The following is an 8288-nucleotide window of genomic DNA, read 5'->3' on the forward strand; positions in this document are numbered from 1 at the left end:
AAAATATCATGGAATTACGAATGCCATCTTTAAGAGTACAGAAAGCATGCCTAGGTTTCATTTCTCGTTTAAGCTACCTCTGGCAGTATGACAAACGGCAATATAGCAAAGCTCTCTCAAAAAACATATTTCTAAGGGAAGCTGTTATTTTGAACAGAAAAATAAGCATCGGGAGTTGACAATTTCACGTGTTTTCACCGAATTAAGAAAAAAAAAAACCCTGTATGAAATAGTTAAGCCTCATAACACATATTACAAGGTACGTTTCTATACATTTATCTATCTGAATATATGCATTTATATATAAATTATACACATAAATATGTCAGTCAGCCATACAGAAAACCTTATTTTGGAAAGGAATCCTTAGTATTCATGAAAGGAATATTGTTTAGAATGTGATTACATTTTTTTTTTCTTTTTGCAGTTGTTCATCATAACGAAAACTTGTGAAAATTGTTTGTTTCAGAGACCTAGCATTGTAACCTGTTTGTAAAAGATTTAAACTCGCCTTCTGCATAATTTTCTCTCACATCGATGGAGCACACATGTTATAATAATACATTAACATCATATTTGGTTGCGAGTTAATCATATCCTACTGAAAACACGAACAGTATTTTTCCCCATAGTACATGAATATTTCAGTAGGGTATTGCATACACAACCCTATATAGAACCCCGCAAAAGCATGCAAGCAAAAACAAACAAACAAACAAACAAACAAAATCCCTCTGGTGATTTTGCATAATGTTAATGACTGTCTTTTTTGTGTTTTTAGATTCGTCTGACAGGATTCTTCATTCTCCTTGTCACGCTTAGTTGGGCTTCAGGTATGCTAGTCTTAAACCCCCTTTTATTTTATAAAGAATGTAGAGTGTAATAAATATCTTCTGACACGACAATGCCCCCATTCATGTTAGGAGAAGGCACTATTGTGTCTATGGATTTGTCTTTCATATCAATCCCTGTCAAGATAGGAAAAATTTTTTGAGCATATTTGGAGAAACACACAAATTCAGTGGATTTCAGAGCTCATCACATTGAGAGCTTGAGTTTTATTAGTCGTCATGGCAACATGGCGGTAGCAAGATTCCAATTGCATCACATCACGAAAAATGAAATCATTGTCTTCTGCTTGCATCTTTATCAGTTCTTGGTACAAGTGGCCGAAATAAAATATTGGTATTACATCCCTCCTTGTAAATAGTTTTAAAAATAATCAGTTTGTTCTTCCTTTCCCAGCTACTGCACTGTTGGTAATTTATATACTGATTGCTTAAGTATGCCTCTCTCACTTTTGAAAATAAATGATTTATGTATGACAAAATAAGTCTAATAATCTAAAATAAGTGGAATTTGATTAATATGGGATATCAGTATTATCTGCAAAATTTTTCAAATGGATATTCATTCTAAAGCAATTATTTCAAGCCCCTAAGGCACTCTTGCACGTTTACACACGTATTATCTTAATTAAACAAGTGAGTGTAAACCCCTGCTGTGTATATCTCACAAACGCTGCGATATTAAACATAGCATCAATCGGGGCACCCCACGAGCTGGATATCCACGAGTTAGACGTTGAAAAAAGTCCATGAGATATACACCCACGACTCAAAGAGCCCATAAATTATATTCCTCGACCCCGGGGACCATAATTATACTAGTATAGCTCGTGGGCTTCGGTTGCTTATTGCCTAGTCGTTGGCGGTGTATGACTCGTGAGCTGTATAACTCGCGGGCAGTTTGACTCGTGGGCTATAAGGCTCGTGGGTGTACAGCCCTTGATGTGCACCGACTTCCAATCATTAATGGTGTCATATTTTGATTGATTTACCTTCGAAGGAGAAATCCCAGCGGTAAACCTAGCACCGTGGCTAAGCTTAGTCCCCAAATTGGACATGTGTTCTGGTATAATTCTCCAAGGGACTGATGAACCCATCAAGCTGCAGACCAAGCACATTCCACGCAACCATCCGATCTGCAACACTGTGTTTCAACATGATTGTGCCGGAGGAACCAACATACATTGCGTCCTTCCTTGTAATTATCTTATACAATATTATACACATCTAAATCAATCTATTTGCTGACTTGTTTTTGTGTTATACTAAAACCCAATGGGAACTTTACGTGATACGGTGAAGAAGAGGACTTGTGAGATCTGATATTTCGCATACCAAAAAACAACAACAATGTAATATTCTTATTGCAGCGACATGTGCTTTAGAAAAGGAAGGAATTGTTTAACCCCTATAGAGACAAATTCAAAGCTAATATACGGAAGCCTCATTAATATTCAGGGTCTGTTTGCCTGTTCTGTGACTTTTGGGCTGTAACTTTTAAAAGAAATCACAACTTCTATCACTCGATATTTTCAAGGTGAACAAACTGCCGACAAGACAACCTAATGTGTTTACCCGAAAAGAGTGTGTTACGTATATGACCTTGCCCTCTGAAAGGTTATTTCACCCATTAAGTAAATTCACTAATCTGACTCCCGTTGTTTCAGCTTCTTAAATCTTTCAGATTAATTCCATATCACCCGGTCGCACTTTTAGAGGTGCGCACAGTGTCACTCCTAGCTATTTCTCCTTTAATACAAAGGGAAGAATTGTGAAACGCACCAAGGCCATTTCATTAAGTGCAGTCGCTTTAAAGCAATAACCTTCGTCGCAAATGCGATTAATGGCATCTGTCTACATTACTTAACACAAAATGAGACCATAACCGTATGTTGTTGTTGTTGTTGTTGTTGTTTTTTTTTTTTCATTTGAATAGCTTGCTTATCGAGCCCCTGTCTTAATGGAGGGATCTGTACGGAAACTTTAGATGGCTTCTCGTGTCTCTGTACACCGCTCTTCCTTGGAGAAAAATGTGAATATTGTAAGTTCAATTTCAAATTCATCGCCTTCTTTTTATTTTTTTCCACTCTACGCATACAAACTGAAATGACTAACAACTTACAAACTGAGCAACGTGATGATGTTGACGTCTGCCGTTTTATACAAAGAACAACAACTTTGTCATAGAGATCGTTGCTAGTCAGTGAGTACAAAATGAGCTAACATTAAAGAGCACTTCATAAATCATGAAAAGTGTGCATTGACACTAGAATTGAAATGTTCGTAGTCAGTGTTTACCGTTTGATTCAACTCCATTGTAATTCACATTTAAGTGCGATAGAGACTGTGTAATTATTACTTAACATCATATTACACGTGATGGTAGCTTTCTCTCTCAATTCCTTAGATTTAGCGGAAGGAAAAACTCATAAAAGTTTCAAAATCTCAATCTAGTAGTTTAAGAAGTCAATCTATTTTCTGAGTCTAATTTGGTATCTTTCCCCAGTCACAATCTTACAGATTAACTTAGTGTAAGTAATTTAGAGAGTAGTAAAGTAATATCGTCATAACTCCAATGAGACTCTGAAACAAACAAACAGAATGCGTGTGGCTTAAATAAGTCGATAACAGGGGCAGCTTCTTAAAGCGTTTATTTCAACGATTTATATATCGACAAATTGTACCTTCTGCATTAACGTAGAATATTAAAAACCGTCATGTGGCTACTGCTAGTTTAGCATGCAAAATCATTTTTCAGACGTACCACAGTAGGCCTAAGGGACAGATTTATTGACTGTGATATGGCTTGCTGCATGTTTGTGTGTGTGGGGGGGGGGGGGAGGGGTAGATGTATGTGAATTGATTGTCATGGTAGAGTTGTTTCCGACTGGTGATGGCCATAATCCAGTTGATATTGTTCCATCGATCATGTTGATATTTACTTATTAGATGAATGGCCGTCACTGTTGACCCGTCTCCTCTACAACCAATCACGTTACATCTACCACTCCACACCGATGACATAGCTCGATGCGCGGGAGGCGTGCATCAAGGATGGCGGGAACCTGGTTGCTATCCAAACTCAAGAGGAAATGACGTCGATGGAGGAATTTATTACTTCGCATCTCCCCCTTTCAGTGGGCCTACCCCATTTTATCTGGACGGGACTGAATGACATAGGCTCGGAGGGAGTTTTTAATTGGACGGGTGTTGGTGGTACGTTGCCTCGTACAAGTCCGTTATGGGGACAAGATAAGCCCATTACACTGACACAGCTGGGAAACTGTGTCGCCTTGGTGAACTTTTACTATGCAGTTGCAAATTGCTATTCCATTTACCATTACGTATGCGAGTTCTAAGCATAACTAAAGATACGCAGCACTCAACAATGTTACAAGGTACACATCATGTTGCAGCTGATGCTTGCCGTTGACGTTTGCTTTTCATGGCGCGTAGAGCTGAAGGAGAAGCTTAGATACATATTCACGGACAACATTGAATTTAACACTCAATGTGACTTATTTGGATTCACATTACAACTACAATACGCAGTAATATATCAAGCAGCCGCATATACATTCCATTATTATAGAAATATAGGTTGGTGCGGTTTTTTTTTTCATATTCATGAAGCAGATGTCAGGAAAATAGCATAAAATATGTAAGAAGTTAGTTGGTTGAGCATTATAACTACGACGGTTATCATACAATAACGCTGAAGTCAATTCCAAGAGGCTGAAATCTACAGTTCTCTTCTATTTATTATCTTCTTCTTTTTTTTTTACTAACCTCGAGAGGGGTGTTTTTGAAGCACATGTCACTTAAAATATTGTAAGAAGTGAGATTGTGAACCTCCGAAAGGTACAAGAGAATGATCTTGAAAGTGATGAAGCATAATCATACATTGTATGTTTTCAAAAATATCCCATTTACATACTTCCATATAGGCATATCATTCCTTGTAAGATTGTTACATGGATTCTTATCAAGTAATTTGCTAAAAGCAATCACGTTACCAGACTTTAATTTTGTTTAACATGCCCAGTGGAAATAAATTTTTACCATTGACCGCGTACTAATGACCGGTAGTAACTACCGTTCAGAGGATATGCGTATGACTGCGGCTTAACCGAAATCACGTTCAATGAAATCACAATTGAACGTTGAGGACGAGTCCAGAGTATATTCGTGCAGGTCGGTCGTGATTTGGCAAAAAGACGTATATCTGAAAAACATCATGTTTTTGGTTTTGTATCATTTAGGGGGGTTTTCGATGCCGAAATTTTCATGTCACCAACTTTCGTAAGTCATCGAGCCTTTGTTTCCGAGATATTTGGGGCTATCTCTGTATCATTTTATCAGTTTTCCTGCTTTTGATTTGGCAGAAAGGTGTATCTGTATACATACACCTTTTTGCTAAATTAATTGCACGATTTCTCACGGTGTATGTGAAGATACACCTTTTTGCCAAAATAGCGTGAGTTGCGGTCCCTGTAAACGTGGTTTGGCAAAAAGGTATATGTCTCTGAAAGTGCTAATTCTGAGGTATTTTTAAAGTTTGATGCAAGAAAATTATCAGGAAATGAAATTTGAAGTGAATACTAAATCCTGAAATTAAATCCCTGAGCGCTGCATAGTTTAGATGCCTTCTACGGTCATGGAAACTGCCAAAACTTTAAAGTCGATTTTCTCGACTTTGTAGTTGCTGTAAAACGGCAGAAATACACCTTTTTGCCAAAACACGACCGAGGTGTGTATGGGAAATGCATGTTGTAGCAAAATCAAACCGTCCTTAATGGGTTAAGGAATGTGCCCACAGTCAGTTACAAGCGAGCGATGACTGGTATATATCCATAAAACAAATGAATGAAAGATAGTTGAGACAGCCATTCTAAAAGAAAAAAAAATAAGTAATAATTTGATAATGCACAGAAAGCCACGAAAAAATGTACAAGGTTAGAACAATTTCTGAAGGATATCGATTTTGTTTTCTTACTTGATTTATATGTTTTCTATATCTCAGTAATAATTTTCGTTTTGATTTCACTTCCTTTCCGAGATTTTTTTCTTTCTGCATTTTACTGTTTTTGTATTTGATTCTGCCAAAGGGTGTTGTGTATAGGCCTATGTATTTTTTTCTCATCTTTTTGTTTCGTTATATTGATTATTGTCTATGTATTATACTATACATTATGGGTTCTTTTTTGTACAGTTTATATCATACGGACTTGCTAAAATACAGCCTAACGGCTGAGTGCAAGTACTTTAACCCGTGTTTAAGTAAAAAAAAAAAAAAAAAAAACAAACAAACAAACAAAAAACAAAGAACAGGTTTAACTACAGTACGTGTGGAGGTACTGCGCATATTCTCGGGTACGCACAATGTTGTGCAACATGCACTATGGGCTGCGCCTCGTTCTTGTCACACCATTGGATACTCTCAAGTGCGCTGAATCTCCACTAACGTTTTTTGGCCTGTGCATTACTTGTATAGTACACATTGTATTATCTTTAGTGTGTGAGTGTGTGTGTGTGTGTGTGTGTGTGTGTGTGTGTGTGTGTGTGTGATTAGCCTATTCCGATTCCCTCATCCCTCTTTGAATTATTCTAATTTCCTCATTACGTATGACCTTTGTACAACGTACAAACGCAAAAAAAAAAAGAGTACGTCAATTAGTAATGTGTATGAAAATGTTCTCATTAATGTGATCAATGTTCGATATTTTAGTACCCGTTACCTTTTTCATTGGTAAAGGTCCATCAGACTCTTGCAGAAAATAATATCCAATGGAATCACAGTTCTTGTAAGAATCACACGCGAGTTTGCGCTCTGCCAGAATATATTCCCCTTTCTATTAGCTTTTGAGTAGTTTTGAAGCCTCTTAATAGGCGTATGTATATATATTATTATATATATATATATATATATATATATATATTGGCTTCTTATACATATATATATTATATATATATATATATATATATATATATATATATATATATATATATATATGAAGCCATTCGTTTTTCACCTTCATATCATAAACCCGACTAGAATATCCAAAGATTTAAGAACACTATCGGATATTCATTTTTCAGTAGTATTGGTGTAGATTATTTCACCAATGGTGCGCTTTATAATAACGTATCTCATCATTTGCCAAGTTTACGATCTCACAGCAGTTGGAATTGTAGCAGAATTGTGTCAAGTTGTACAGAAAAGAAACGGACGATAACATTGGGTCATTAAAATCCGATTTCATCCAGAAACAATGGAGTGGTATTTTCTTGATTCAGACGCAGATAATGCATATTATGGTGTTTCTTGTTAAGCGGGTTTATGTATTATAAAGATGTCAGTTTTAAAACGAAATGTGTAAAGAATTGACACCCTTGTATCACAACTGGAATCATGCACCCTGACAATTCAAACAAGCAATGACATGTGTAAATTAGCAGTTATTACTCAATATTTCTTAAAAGTTTTGATAAGTATGAAAAATGCAGAAACAAAGTTGAATAAATTGATGTGTTTGTCACGTTAAAAGCATTTTCAGAGATTTGAAAACAACAGAAACTACCTGAATTGCAATAATATGGGAAACCGTTAATGAAATTACAGGGAGAAATGATATAACCCATCCACTTAACTTTTTTTTTTTTTTTTTTTTTTTACCGACCTACAGTATAAGCCTAAATTAGCAATGAAGTAAGTCTACAGCTCTGATATAAGTTTTCAAAGTTGCTTCCTGTACACTTTTACAAGTAATTGTTTCTTTATTAATATCACTTAAATTGGCGCACACGTTTCACTGCGCGGGCTTGTCTTTGCCTAGCGCGCCGTCAGCGCCTTATTTTTCCGTAACCAAGCGAGAGATTATCTCATGAATAATGTATAAAATACTAGTATATCAGCGCACCTGCCGTGTGCATGGTATGTGCTGTCCTACCAAGTTAGTGCACATACAAACATGCGTGTGTGTGTGTGTGTGTGTGTGTGTGTCTGTCTGTGTGTGTGTGTGTGTGTGTGTGTGTGTGTGTGTGTGTGTTTGAGTGAATGATACTTTCCTGTGCGCGTATATGTGTATGTTCTGTGTATACGTGTTTGTGGTGTCACGTATAATGCGCACCCATGTACAAATTGTGTGTGTACTTGTGGAGCAAGCGTGTTTGAGTAACCATGGACATAAATCTAATTTATTAATTCTTTATATAGGAACTGGTCACCTAAAACTTGATAGTCAACCGGCAACTAACATTGATAATGTTTAGTATTTCGTAGCTGTGATGAACGTAGCATGTAAAGACTAAATCAATAATGTTTACCTCACTCTTGTTGCGATTATCTGCCAGTTGACAATGGAGGATGACATAATACATTGGAAAGTCATACGTCTTTAGACAAGTCTTATAAAGTTAGAGTTGTGAAAGTATTGAGTT

The 8288-nt window shown here is 36.5% G+C and overlaps 1 long non-coding RNA gene across 1 annotated transcript; it reads left to right on the forward strand.

Moving 5' to 3' along the window:
* The first annotated feature begins 791 nt into the window (after positions 1-791).
* Positions 792-4439, forward strand: LOC140226240 (uncharacterized). The gene is made up of 4 exons (XR_011900920.1): positions 792-833; positions 1849-2046; positions 2785-2889; positions 3798-4439. It is a non-coding gene; the product is annotated as an uncharacterized lncRNA (long non-coding RNA).
* The last annotated feature ends 3849 nt before the right edge of the window (positions 4440-8288 follow it).

The sequence above is a fragment of the Diadema setosum genome, chromosome 3, assembly GCF_964275005.1.
Source record: "Diadema setosum chromosome 3, eeDiaSeto1, whole genome shotgun sequence".
NCBI classification, from domain to species: domain Eukaryota; kingdom Metazoa; phylum Echinodermata; class Echinoidea; order Diadematoida; family Diadematidae; genus Diadema; species Diadema setosum.